Consider the following 13,943-nt stretch of genomic DNA (forward strand, 5'->3'; position numbering starts at 1 on the left):
AATTAGAGTGTAATCTGAATATATGAACTGCTTATGTCCTTAAAGTCCTATTTGTACCGTTTTTTGTAACTTGGAATGCATTCCCCTGTAGGAACTATATTTTGCTTGCTTTGGGGGCTCCCTATCTAGCTTATGAAAATCTATGTTAAGCATAATGTAGTAACATGGTTTTTTAGAAAGAGAACTGAATTAGATATCAGGTGGCTTTGGGTTTGAGTCCAGACTGGAGCACAATCTCTTTGTATGGCCTTAGGCAGGTCACCCAGGTCACTAAAACTTTCAGTGCTTTTGCACATATATAAAAAGTGAATGCTGAAACCCAGTATTGGGTATAGAGTAAACATTCAACAAATGTTTGCTGAATGAGTGAACAAATGAGTAAGCCTATATTTTATTTCTGTGGGCAGAAAAAAAAATCCATCCAAAGGATGTCAGACTTTTACAGCTTCTATGGTATCACTGTGGAGATTGCAGACCAAGTACAAAATTGGAACTTCTTAAGGCCTTTCATAGCCATGTATGTAGTGTCCAGGTCACCTCTGTGTGCCTGGTGGCTGGATAGCTAACCCTGCTGTCTCCAGAGGCAAGGCGAAAGCTTCGTGAAAACCTTAACAGGCGCCCATACAAGGAGAGGAGGCGTGGCAGGGCTGTGGGGGCCGTTTGTATATTCGACTCAAGAACAAGCTGCATGTTTGCAAATCAAGGACTTTGTGTTTACTTCTCCCTTTGTGAAATGTGACAGAAGTATTAAAAATGTCTTGATTAGAAAATATATTAAATATATATTTTGATGGGAGCAATGCATTTAAGATAATGAGAAGGAAGAAAAGCACATAAGAAAAATGAAATGCGTAGTGTTATACCCAAAAAGGAGCAAAAAGACACAAGGTATTCTAGACTTGGAGGCAGCTCATTCTGATTTTGGGAATGGACTTTTGGTTTATTTTAATGTAACCCCTGCTTTTCTAATTATAGTCGTTTGTTCTCAAACAGGCACTGGTAGAAGCGGTTTTAAATCTATATTCTATTTCAGTAGGCATACCTTCTGAAAAACCCCTAAAATTTCAAGAGGAGCTTTTTCTTCCTTTCTTTTTCTTAAGCAATTGCTGTTTTGTGTGTGTGTGTGTGTGTGTGTGTGTGTGTGTTTTGAGCTCCAAGGGCTGACAGCTGTTCTAGTCTTGCTTGGGGATTTTTTCACAATGTGGATTAATCAATGTTATGAACTGGGTCCGTGGGGTTTTGGGAATGTAATTGGTTTCAGATGACACTTTGCTAGTCAATCTGTGAAACAGCCGAATGTTGACACAGCTGAACAATTCCAGCTGTTTCCACTCGCCCCTTCCTCTTTGCTTGGACGCTGCATCCTCTGCCTTTATTTGTGTCTGCCCTCGCTCATTGTGACTTTGCTAAACTAATTTGTTATCCTTTCTGAAATTTCTTTTTGCTTTTCTCTTCTTTGGGATATCAGGGCTCCCCCTTTATTATAGCCTCCACTCAATTTTATTTTGCAAAACTTCTTTCTTGGCTTGCATAGTTTTTTAAGGAAATAGTAGTTTTACCACTTAAGTTCCCTTTTATTTGTGGTGATCCCCTAGTTTGTTTATTTAAAGGTGCAGAGCACCAATTTAGGCTTTGCACAAGTGCTTGGATTCTGTGAATATTTGGTTTCACAGTTGCTTGATCAACCTTTATTTTTAATTACAAGAGACATTTCCATTGAATAAACAATACAAACCATTAGCTTCATTCAATGCATAGTTATGTTTGCTACCATATATCCTTCTGAAACTATGAGAAAAGATTCAGGTGTCAGTATTGCTGCTAGAAAGATGCATGATTAGAAGGGAGGAATCCAAAAAGGACCGACCCTGAATTATGTACATTATATTAACAGTTTATATACTGTCAGGGGAAATGGTTTGTAAATTGCTTTCAGTGGTTTTTCATTATCAGACTAATTTCTCTTTGTTTTTTCAAGAGTACTTGTTTCTGCATCTTAGTCAGTAGGGGAAAGGCTTTAACTGTTTGGGTGCCCAATATAATTTTGTTGCTTTATAGGGTGATGGGCTGTAAATCCAGGGCTAAGTGAGCTACACTGAAGAACTGGACTGCACAGATAGGTACATACTTGAGTGTGGTCGTTCCCAAAAGCTAAGACTCTTGATGTGGGTGAGGTAATCTCATTTTTCCCAGAAAGGTCTGTATTGACTGAATGAATGACTCAGGCTTACAGGACAATGGGCAGCACTTACTCAGCCTTGCTTGCAGACTTAAATGCACAGCACAATTAAATACTCGGTAAGCCGGAGTCAAGGCTAAGATGTCAAAGAACCTGGAACAATTGAGCAATTGTCATGAGAATTTGGTGAATAAATGCAATTGACATAGCACATTTTTCCAGATATGTCCTCCTCCTACAATTGTTAATGAACATGGTATCAGAGGAAACAGTCTCAAGGGTGGAGATTATCTCAGAGACAGGAAACAATGGGTAGATAGACAATGTCATTTCTTTGAATGAAGATTATAAACAGTACAGGCCTCTAGACGCTGGTCCATTTGTTCGCTTTTATGTAATCTTGTGTGTAGTGAAACTTCTGGATGTAATAGTGAAATACTGATCTGACATGAGCCATGTGTGCAGAAAAGAAGCCAAAGAGCATCTGTATAAACAAAGCACATGGAAAAGATAACTCAAATTGCACTTGGAGGTGAGCAGCCAGAATTATAGGTGATAACCCAGTAAATGGGTTTACATGTTACTGTGGACGGTTCTCTGAAGACTGACCAAATTGTGGTTATGGTCCAAAAGGCAGGCTGGGTGTAATTGTGGAGGGTGTTGGGATCAAAATCAAAAACATGTCTCTGGCCATTTATACTAGATCTGTAGCTGGACCAATATACCTTAAGAACAACCTAACGAAGCCAAGGAAGGTTTGGGAAGGGATAAAGGAGCTAAGGGATTTTAAATATTTTGCAAGAGCAAATAGATGTATCTGATACCCTTCATCTAAGAAGTTGAGAATGGATGGGATGAAGGTTTCGAAAATGATAAAGAGGTTCAGGCAGTGCTCCCAAGTTGTTTTAAATCTTGGAAATTTGTACAGTTCCACTTCTATGCCAGGAAAGGAGATGGACAGATGGTGTTTTAGTTTTTCTTGCTACCTGATGGTGAGGTGAAGTGCACAAGTCTCAGTTTCGGTGGTGATGGTTGCTCAGCCACTTACATGGTCTCCCCAAAGCTACTCAAAATGAGTCTTAGAGTGCTTTTTGCAGAGGCATCACTCATGTCGAGAATCTGGGGAGGCTGTGAAAATGGCACATCACTGGGCTCCACAGTAGACCTGAAGAATCAGTATGGAGGGAGAGGGTCTGCATTTTTAACAAGCTCCCTAGGTGAATCTTACATACTCCAAAGTTTAAAAACCGTAAAGTTTGCACTAGGATTTTAGGCTAAGCGGGAGGTACCAGGTTACAGCACAGGTATAATGGGCTATAGCTCTCCAGTTTAATATAAAGCCAATAAGAACGGGCCATGTAAATGTGCCCTTTGTATTACCAGGTATTACAAAAATAAAGAGCTGTTCAAATATTTGGTGCTAAGAAGGTGCAGACTCAAATTACCTGGACAGCATTCCTAGGTGGAAACTGTGGCTCCAAGGAATGAGAGTTGTTTTTCTTTGTGATTTGATGTGCCTTAGTGCCTTTCCTTTCGGAATGTGATTGCATAATTGTACACAGGCACTCCCTCCCTTGAGGCAGAAGGCTAATTACATAACACAGCCAATAGGCCCCATCACACTGTCCTCTAATTATGGTTTATGAAATGTACTGAGTTGACCTTTGCCATCACAGCTGCCCTGAAGGTTGACTCCAGGATGTTATGGCTGGAAGGGGTTTGAGGCATTATCCCGCAGTAATTCTACCAAAGCTTATTCTGAACCTAGTGGAAGGCCCAATACAGAAAGGTAGTTCAGGACCAGGACTAAAGTTGACTTTCCCAGTGTTTTCCATAGTTTAACATGTAGGCCAACATGTTCTTACTTTATTTTGCAATTTCGTTGTTGTTTTGTTGTTGTTTAGGCACTAAATTGTGTCCAACTCTTTTGCCATCCCATGGACTGTGGCCCACCAGGCTCCTCTGTCCATGGGATTTCCCAGGCAAGAATACTGCAGTGGGTTGCCATTTCCTTCTCCAGGGGATTTTCACAGACCAGGGATCGAACCTACGTCTCCTGAATTGGCAGGTGTATTCTTTACCACTGAGCAACCAAAGAAGCAATACTGGCTTATTTTTTTACTGTTCTCATAGGAAACTCAGTTTGGAATCACCTAGGATTCTTAAGTTGAAAAGGTATCATTTAATGTTCCTACTCTTTTATACTCATAATAGTTAATACTTATTGATCACATGCCATGTGCCAGACAGTGCATTAAACACTTGGTATACATTAACCGTCTCAGCCTCTCAGCAGGCCTGTGAGGGTGAAGATCCCCATTTTAAAGATGAGGCTTTTGAAACATTGAAGATTTTCCAAGGACATACAACTAGTAAATAGGAGACCAAAGATTTCAATTAGGCCAATCTGATTCCAGGTTATTCTTTTATTTTACCAAACTATTAGTTGACTATGTTGATGTACAAAAATTCTCTTTTGTACAAATACAAGGCCAGGGAACATTATCTGAATTACTCTTTACATTTATATAATACAATATAAAGTGTGCTCAACATTTACACCAGGTTCTGAATGACACAACTTTTGCATTATCAGGTTACACTGATAGAGTGTAAATACTCTATAGTATTGTCTCATGGGGCTGTGGCTGTCTTCTCCCTGTCTCCTTCCATGCCCATCTTTCTTAACAAGCTTCTTTTTTGTGAAATAAGATAACCCATGATGAAGGGAATCTCTTTTTCTGTGGAACTTGAATTTTTATTTAGGGACAATAGCAGCTCCACACATGAAGGCATTGGATACTATACTCGTTGGTCTCTAAGGGGAGCTTTGTTGTCAGCGGCGCCATTGAATGGTGTGTCATTGCTGGGCTTTGCGTGGCCACCCTGGTGCTCACAGATGTGTCCTGCAGGTCAGCAAGCACACCGGTGAACGTGTCTGATCTGAGTGCCCACTCCTGACCTTTTTACATTACGGTCTGTTTGTGGATCTTTGTCTTGGGTGAGATACCCAAGCTTTGTAAATTCTGTTGCTTTCAGACGATTGTGTTAAATTAGAAGAGTCCAGTATGGAAGGAGAACTCACCTGAAGTGGGATACCTTGTTTTACTTTATCACAGGCTTTTTGAAGGGAGCGTGTCCTCGGACCTTGGTAGTAAGCGTAGAAACACTCACCCTCAAGGATGGAGACTATTTCCCTGTAGACACAGAACTCCTATCCCTGCCCTACATATGAAGGAGATAAAAGGGGATGCCACTGCCATCACTCCAGGTAGCAATGCCATGGGGCCACCAAATGCACAAATACACACGTGAAATGCACCTACTGCCTGCAAATGGCTGAAGGCTGCTCATCGAAGAAGCAGTGGTCACAAACGTGCAGAGCCTTTATCCAGGCTGTTCCCTCTGCCTGAAGTGCCCTCTTGGATCTTCTCTACTGGGTTCACTCCTTCTTTTTTCAACATTCTGCTCCAGGTCTCCTCCTCTGAGACCTCTTCCCTGCCTCCATCCCGGCCAGCACAGCCCCTCCCCACTGCTCTCTGCTGACCTTGTAAGCTTTTGCAGGATGCTGGTTTAGAGTGGTTCATATTCTTAAACAGACCTGATTTTCAGGACCCCCAGAGGCCTCTCCAGGGGAACACCAGTCCAGAGAAATGCCCCTTTCCAGCCAAGGGAGCAGAAGTAATGACTTTTCTTTCTTTCACTGGTATCTGGGCCACTCGGTTGGGTATAGAGATGGGGATCATCAGCATGACTGGCTGGAAGCCACTGCATGGCTCTCCTGAGGCTTTATCACCCAAACCTCACACCTTTTCTCAGAAAGTAAAAGGGGTGCTTATTCTGATTTTAAATTCCACATGAGGTGAATCAATTGTGCAGCGCTGTCGAGAAGCGGGAAGTCCCTAAGAACAGGAGGCCTTAGGGAAATAGAACTGGATCTTGAGGAGAGGATTGAGAAAGACTCAAGAAGTGGGAAGCATTGCCCAAGGTTTGGCCAAACACAACAACAGCAGTGTTGTGTGGGCAAGTGACTTTGTCCCTGTTGTTGCCATGGCGTTACTCTGGTGCCGTCTCAGGATTTAGGAACTAAGACCTAGTAAAGAGGGGACAGTGCCCTTGGTGCAGGGTGCTGGCTTCACTTCTAGTATTTCTATTTAACTCATTAACATTTATTCATTTAGTGTTGGGCTTCCCTTATAGCTCAGTTGGTAAAGAATCTGCCTGTAGTGCAGGAGACCTGGCTTCGATTCCTGGGTCGGGAAGATCCCCTGGAGAAGGAAATGGCAACTCACTCCAGTATTCTTGCCTGGATAATCCCATGGACAGAGGAGCCTGGTGGACTACAGTCCATGGAGTGACAAGAGTCAGACACGACTTAGCGACTGAACCACCACCGCCACCACCATTTATTGAGTACCAAGGTGCTGATGCACTGATGCATAATGCCTTACTCTTTGCAGTCCCTTTCTGCCCAGCAGCTAAAGCAGTAGCTTAAATTTCCTTTAAACTCTTGAAATTTAGAGAAAGGCTATGTAAATTTGAATTATTTTCAATATAAGTGGGATGAATAAATCATAAAGGGCTTATGCATAGGAAGGAACCTTAGAGAATGATACCTTAGAGTGAGGAATGAGACAAGAAGGCTGTGTACCAGGTGCCAACCACACCCAATAACAGCAACCATGCTGCCTATCCTCACACATGAGAGATATGCCTGCTACCCGCACCTTGACTTCACTTCTTGCCTTGTCCTTCAATGCCAAATTCTGGGTTGGGGGCGGAAAATAGCACCTCGTGCCTCATAAAGACTTCAGGGATACCTGCCTTTAGATTCAGGCTGGATATTGAAATTATCTAGGATGCTGGATTTTAGCCATTTTGCTTGTTTTAATAAAAAGAATTTAGGTGATATGACCACTGATGCATCCTGTTTCTCCCACAGGCTGTTGGGATGGAAAAGTGGAAACCCCAGAGACAGAGTCCCCGCTTTCCCTGAGCAGCTGAGCAGTCTGACCAAGGGAGGTGATGGCAACTGGGGATGGGATTTCCTCATTTCCTCCCTCCTGTGGGTCTCAGGGTCTCCACACTGCCTCCTGTCCTGAGGTGGAGGGGAAGGCCCTTGTCAAGTGCCTGCTGTTAGGGTGGGTTGTCATGGCAGCCACTTGGGACAGGGCCAGGGAGAAGGGGCTCCTACAGTGCATTGACGTAGACAGAGCACCATGGGGAGGGGAAGTGGGCCAGGAGAACAGTGAGACAGGGGTGTGGATGCCAGAGGACCAGCATGATTATCACGTGCTCACTTGACACAGTGTGATGCCAGCTATGGTGGGGGGAGAGCCTGGGAAAGGTGAAATTTGCCTCTCTCTGCAAGGAATTAGTTTACAGTCTCTTCACTCACCAAGTAGTAATGGGGTACCTCTCTGGAGCTATACTCTGCAATAGGTGATTCGGATTAATCAGATAATAATACAGACATCTGCCTCCTCCTGCCTCCATGGAACTAATCATTGGGTGGCACTTATCAGAAGGGCATTGTTGTTTTTTTTCAAATGCAGAAGGGTTTTTGATCCATCTTTTATATTTTATGGACTGGTTTATTGAATGTAACCAAATCCCCTTCTCTTGATTAGAGTTATTGGCTGCTCAAACGAGAGCTTTGTGTCTACTTTAATTTTTCTCTTCGATACCATCTGTCCTTGTCTCAGCTTTTCGACTGATCCCTATTAAGTTAAGTGAAAATCGCTCAGTCGTGTCTGACTCTTTGCGACCCTGTGGACTATACAGTCCATGGAATTCTCCAGGCCAGATTACTGGAGTGGGTAGCCTTTCCCTTCTCTAGGGGGATCTTCCTAACTTAGGGATCGAACCCAGGTCTCCCGCATTGCAGGCGGATTCTTTAGCAGCTGAGCCACAAGGGAAGCCCTATTAGGGGACAGGTAAAGAAAATTGCGATGAAGAATCTTTTATTATATGCCATAGGTAGTAGGTGGAGAAGGCAATGGCACCCCACTCCAGTATTCTTGCCTGGAGAATCCCAGGGATAGGGGGAGCCTGGTGGGCTGCCGTCTATGGGGTCGCACAGAATCGGACATGGCTGAAGCGACTTAGCAGCAGCAGCAGCAGCAGCATAGGTAGTAGGAAATCCTGAGCTCTGATTTTCCTATGAAGGAAAGGTTTCTGTTGATAGAAATCAGAATAACATATCTCAAAGCAGATATTGAATGGAGTAAGGAAGGTAACTGCAAACTTCCGTTCCTCCAGACACAAACATGCAATTGCTTGGTCTTGTAGTAAATAGGCACATTTGAATAACTCTTTGGTGGGTTTCTGTGGTAGCTCAGTGGTAAAGAATCCACCTGCCTATGCAGGAGTCATAGGTTCAGTTTCTGATCTGGGAAGATTCCACATGCTGAGGAAAAACTAAGCCTGTGAACCACAACTACTGAGCCTGTGCTGTAGAGCCCGGGAGCCACGACTACTGAGCCCACACACTGCCCTCGAGCCTGTGCTCTGCAACAGGAGAAGCCACCACGATGAGAAGCCCACACACGACTAGAGAATAGCCCCCTGCTTGCTGCAACTAGAGAAAAGCCTGCACGGCAATGAAGGCCCACCACAGCCAAAAATAAATAAATTAATAAAAATGAATAACTCTTTGGTAGGCAGGGAATCAGAAAGTGAACTAGCCTTCAAAGCCATGAGAAATAGGATTTATAGCTGAGTAAGCATCACTCTGAGGTATGCAGTGAGCATCTTCTGAGGTCCAGTGGTTCAGGTGGCCAGCATTTTAAGTGTTTCCTTCCATAGGCATGAATCTTGGTTGTTCTGAGTTCCTTAAAACAACTAGATTATCTTTCTCTTCCTGCTGCCAAGATGCAGGCACCCTTGAGGTTCAGTTACTGGCTTTTTCATCTCCTCTGTGTTCTTCCAGGAGAAGGGTGTGTCCTGATAGCCAGAATATTCATCTGCACCTTAGAAAACAAAGGATGCCCCTGATAGACATTAGGAGGGAAGATGCAGGAGTAACTGGATATTTCTAGTCAGGAGAAGGCCCACAGTTATGAAAGAAGTCAGAGACAGCCTCTCTATCCCCAGTGTCACCATTAGTCATGGCTAGGGAAATGCTTCGTCACTACAAACTCACCTGATTTTTGACAACTTCATCATTCTCCAAAACAGAGTCTCCTGTACTTGCTAGTATTTGTTGAACATCTGAACTCTTTTGTGTCAGATATTGTGCTTCCAAAACTTGGAACAGATGAAGGCAAGTAAGATGCAGGCTTTGTCCTTGTCTAGATTATTGTCTAATGGACAACACTGACTAATGATAATGCAAGGTGTTTTATCTGGTTAAAATACAAAGTGATAGACCTGGAAGCCAGGGCCCAGTGACCATGAACTCTGTGTTTCGATGCTGTCATTATTCTTCTGGTCTCCTCGGTGTAATCACCCAGTTACCCACAATTTTGTCCTCTCTTCCCAGTCTCACCCTTTGATATTCTATTCGTCTGCAACCTTCCTGACTTTCCTAAAATCATCCACCTGGCTCTCTTCTGCCACTGCCTGAAACAGGGCCTTTCTCCCACTTACCTACATCATGTTCCCTGTTTCCTGCCCATGGACCAACTCCGTTCACATCCATCCCAGACCTGGCAGCAAGAGTAATGTGCCTTCAGACATGTCCTTCCTCCTGAACTTGCGTCTCCTGCACATTTAGCCATTCAGCAAACAGTTAAGAGGTGCTGAGAAGCCCTGGAAACGCCCTGTGGCTTTGGGAATGAACTCTGAACCTTAGCCCAACCTCCTGTTTGGTTCACGTGCCTGTCTGACCTTCATCTCCCCTCTCTAAACACGGACCCTCCAGGTAATGCTTTCTCCTTCCTCATACCTTGTCCTCTCCTCTGTTCTTGCTGTTTCCTACCAGGGCGCCAGATCCACGCCCCCACGCCCCCCCCACCACAGCCTACCCACCGCCCCAGCCATGGTCCAGTTGAAGTTCTCCTCTGTGAGGCCTCCCTGACTGCTCTAGCCATAAGGGGGCAGAATTGAAAAACAGGAAACACACTATCCAGTCAGGAACAAACCACACTCATGGAAGAAGTGCCCTTGAAACCCTTAGTACCTAAATCTGTGACTGAATCTCTCCTTAAACTTTGTTCAGAACTAATCAAGCATCCTTCAAGTTTCCCCATCCATGGTGGTCTATTTTAACTAGTGTTTTGGTTTGATCCATGAATGAAGAGAGAAATTCTCAGAACTGTAGAGTCCCAAATGTCTATTATTAGCCTAATCATTGCTCTGTCAGTAATGGATCCTGAAGGTGACCTTGTACAAAGATCAATATCTTGTGTGTGGTTTCTTCTCCTGTGTTTCTGGTATTAAGGAAAGTGACAGGGGAGAGAAACTGGAGGTTTCTACATGTGTGTGTAGAAAAGTTTTAGAACTTTTTTTGGTTTTAGAAAAGGCAGAGGAACCAGAGATCAAATTGCCAACATCCATTGGATCATGGAAAAAGCAAGAGAGTTCCAGAAAAACATCTATTTCTGCTTTATTGACTATGCCAAAGCCTTTGACTGTGTGGATCACAATAAGCTGTGGAAAATTCTGAAAGAGATGGGAATACCAGACCACCTGATCTGCCTCTTGAGAAATCTGTATGCAGGTCAGGAAGCAACAGTTAGAACTGGACATGGAACAACAGACTGGTTCCAAGTAGGAAAAGGAGTATGTCAAGGCTGTATATTGTCACCCTGCTTATTTAACTTATATACAGAGTACATCATGAGAAACGCTGGACTGAAAGAAACACAAGCTGGAATCAAGATTGCTGAGAGAAATATCAATAACCTCAGATATGCAGATGACATCACCACCACCCTTATGGCAGAAAGTGAAGAGAAACTAAAAAGCCTCTTGATGAAAGTGAAAGTGGAGAGTGAAAAAGTTGGCTCAAAGCTCAACATTCAGAAAACGAAGATCATGGCATCCGGTCCCATCACTTCATGGGAAATAGATGGGGAAACAGTGGAAACAGTGTCAGACTTTATTTTTTGGTCTCCAAAATCACTGCAGATCGTGACTGCAGCCATGAAATTAAAAGACGCTTGCTCCTTGGAAGGAAAGTTATGACCAATCTAGATAGCATATTCAAAAGCAGAGACATTACTTTGCCAACAAAGGTTCATCTAGTCAAGGCTATGGTTTTTCCTGTGGTCATGTATGGATGTGAGAGTTGGACTGTGAAGAAGGCTGAGCACCGAAGCATTGATGCTTTTGAACTGTGGTGTTGGAGAAGACTCTTGAGAGTCCCTTGGACTGCAAGGAGATCCAACCAGTCCATTCTGAAGGAGATCAACCCTAGGATTTCTTTGGAGGGAATGATGCTAAAGCTGAAACTCCAGTACTTTGGCCACCTCGTGCGAAGAGCTGACTCATTGGAAAAGACTCTGATGCTGGGAGGGATTGGGGGCAGGAGGAGAAGGGGACGACAGAGGATGAGATGGCTGGATGGCATCACTGACTCGATGGACTTGAGTCTGAGTGAACTCCAGGAGTTGGTGATGGACAGGGAGGCCTGGCGTGCTGTGATTCATGGGGTCGCAAAGAGTCGGACACGACTGAGCGACTGAACTGAACTGAACACGTGTGTGACTCACTGTGGCCCTTAGACGCTAACTATGGGGATGCAAGAACATGGGCATCTTAGAGATGAGCATAATTATTTGTTCTTTCGTTATTATATGACAGTGTTATGAGCTGATTCCGGATTTCATGTGCTTTCAGTTTTAAAATGCTTTTTGACATCTGAAGAAATGCTGAAGGCACTTGCCTTCCCAACAGAAAATACTAAACATGATCATTCTGAAAACTGCCAGCAGAAAGATTAAGGTGGAGTGTGTAGGGGTTTGAAGTCACGTGTCCATGTATTTCTGTATTTGGGGGCTTGGCGGTCAGAAATAATGTTCTTTGTCTTTCATCCTGTCTTTCCCTTTTTTACCTAAATGTTAAAAAGCCAGGCATAATGAAGTGCATAAGATTGAAGTAGAAGTGGGTTGAAATACCTTCCTTTTGTGTGGAGGATCCGGCAAACTTGCTTAGGCTTCCTTCCTCTCTGCTTTGTGCCTGTCGAGACTAAGGAGACGTGGCAGCCAGAGATACCCTTGGGTGTTCAGGGAGATGGTTGGAGGCGGGCGCCTTTGATGTGCTCACCTACCAAAAATGTCACATCACCACTGCTTCTGTTGTTTCACATTCAATGTGAAAGATTTCACTAAAAGGTTAATTTCCAGTCTTGTCAAGTATAGATTATTAAAGGCATTGTTGCTTTTTTGTGACATACCTGGAAAAGTCAGGGGGCACAAGGGAAGGCAGATGGAAAGGTGGAGCAGGCCAAGTACTGTCAGAAGCCCTCTGGATGCCCACGTCAGGGGACCTTTATCTCCACACAGCAGAAGTAGTGATTGATGACTCTCTTGCAGAAGGAAACTGGAGGGGTGACTGCCTTTCTTCATGGTTGTTGTTCGTTGTTCAATCACTAAGTCCTGTCCAACTCTTTGCAGTCCCGTGGACTGCAGCACACTGGTCTTCCCAATCCTTCACTATCTCCTGGAGTTTGTTCAAACTCATGTCCATTGAAGCGGTGATGTCATCTGACCATCTCATCCTCTGTCGCCCCCTTCTCCTCCTGGCCTTAATCTTTCCTAGCTTCAGGGTCTTTTCCAGTGAGTCAGCTCTTTGCATCCGGTGGCCAAAATATTGGAGCTTCAGCATCAGTCCTTTCAATGAGTATTCAGGATTGGTTTCCTTTTGGATTAACTGGTTTGATTGCCTTGCTGTCCACGGGACTCTCAAAAGTCTTCTGCTGCTGCTGCTTCTAAGTTGCTTCAGTCGTGTCCGACTCTGTGCTACCCCATAGATGGCAGCCCGCCAGGCTCCCCTGTCCCTGGGATTCTCCAGGCAAGAATACTGGAGTGGGTTGCCATTTCTTTCTCCAATGTGTGAAAATGAAGTCGCTCAGTCGTGTCCGACTCTTAGTGACCCCATGGACTGCAGCCCACCAGGGTCCTCCATCCATGGGATTTTCCAGGCAAGAGTACTGGAGTGGAGTGCCATTGCCTTCTCTGAAAGTCTTCTCCAGCACCACAATTCAAAAGCACTGATTCTTCAGCATTCAGCCTTCTTTATGGTCCAACTCTCACATTTGTAAATGACTACTGGAAAAACCATAGCTTGACTAGACAGACCTTTGCTGGAAAAGTGATGTCTCTGCTTTTTAATACACTGTCTAGGTTCATCATAGATTTAGGCCTAATCTCTTATAGGACTGGTTTTGGTAACTGTTTGTCATTCTTTGTCTTTACTCTGGGGGACAGATTGCCCATATTTAAAAAAAAAAAAAGATTTTTATGTTTCTATTTGTTTTGATTTCTAGGACCATGTTTAAATGACAAAAACACCAGATTGAAAGACGGTCCATCTGGTATCTTTGGCTTTCAGAAAAGCCAGTCTGAATCACATCATAGTTGATCCAATGGCTGGAAAACACATATTTACTCAAAATATGGTTAATTCAATGTCTCTGAGTAATCCTAGATTTTGTTGTCTTGGATGGATCAGGCTTTAATTTCTCCCCTTCTTGTCTCCAGTTTGAGAGTCATTGTGAATGAAGAAAGGAACATGGGATTCAGAGAGACCCAGATAGAAGTTCTGGCTTTTCTATGTGAGACCTTTTGCCCTTGGGCAAGACACTTAGTTTCTCTGAACC

General features: G+C 43.8%; 1 protein-coding gene across 2 annotated transcripts in view; it reads left to right on the forward strand.

Annotated features, from left to right (window-relative positions):
* The window catches only part of RORA (RAR related orphan receptor A), an 801,696-nt gene that overhangs the window by 164,442 nt on the left and 623,311 nt on the right, over window positions 1-13,943 (forward strand). The window lies entirely within an intron of this gene.

This window comes from Bos indicus, chromosome 10 (genome assembly GCF_029378745.1).
Source record: "Bos indicus isolate NIAB-ARS_2022 breed Sahiwal x Tharparkar chromosome 10, NIAB-ARS_B.indTharparkar_mat_pri_1.0, whole genome shotgun sequence".
NCBI classification, from domain to species: Eukaryota; Metazoa; Chordata; class Mammalia; order Artiodactyla; family Bovidae; genus Bos; species Bos indicus.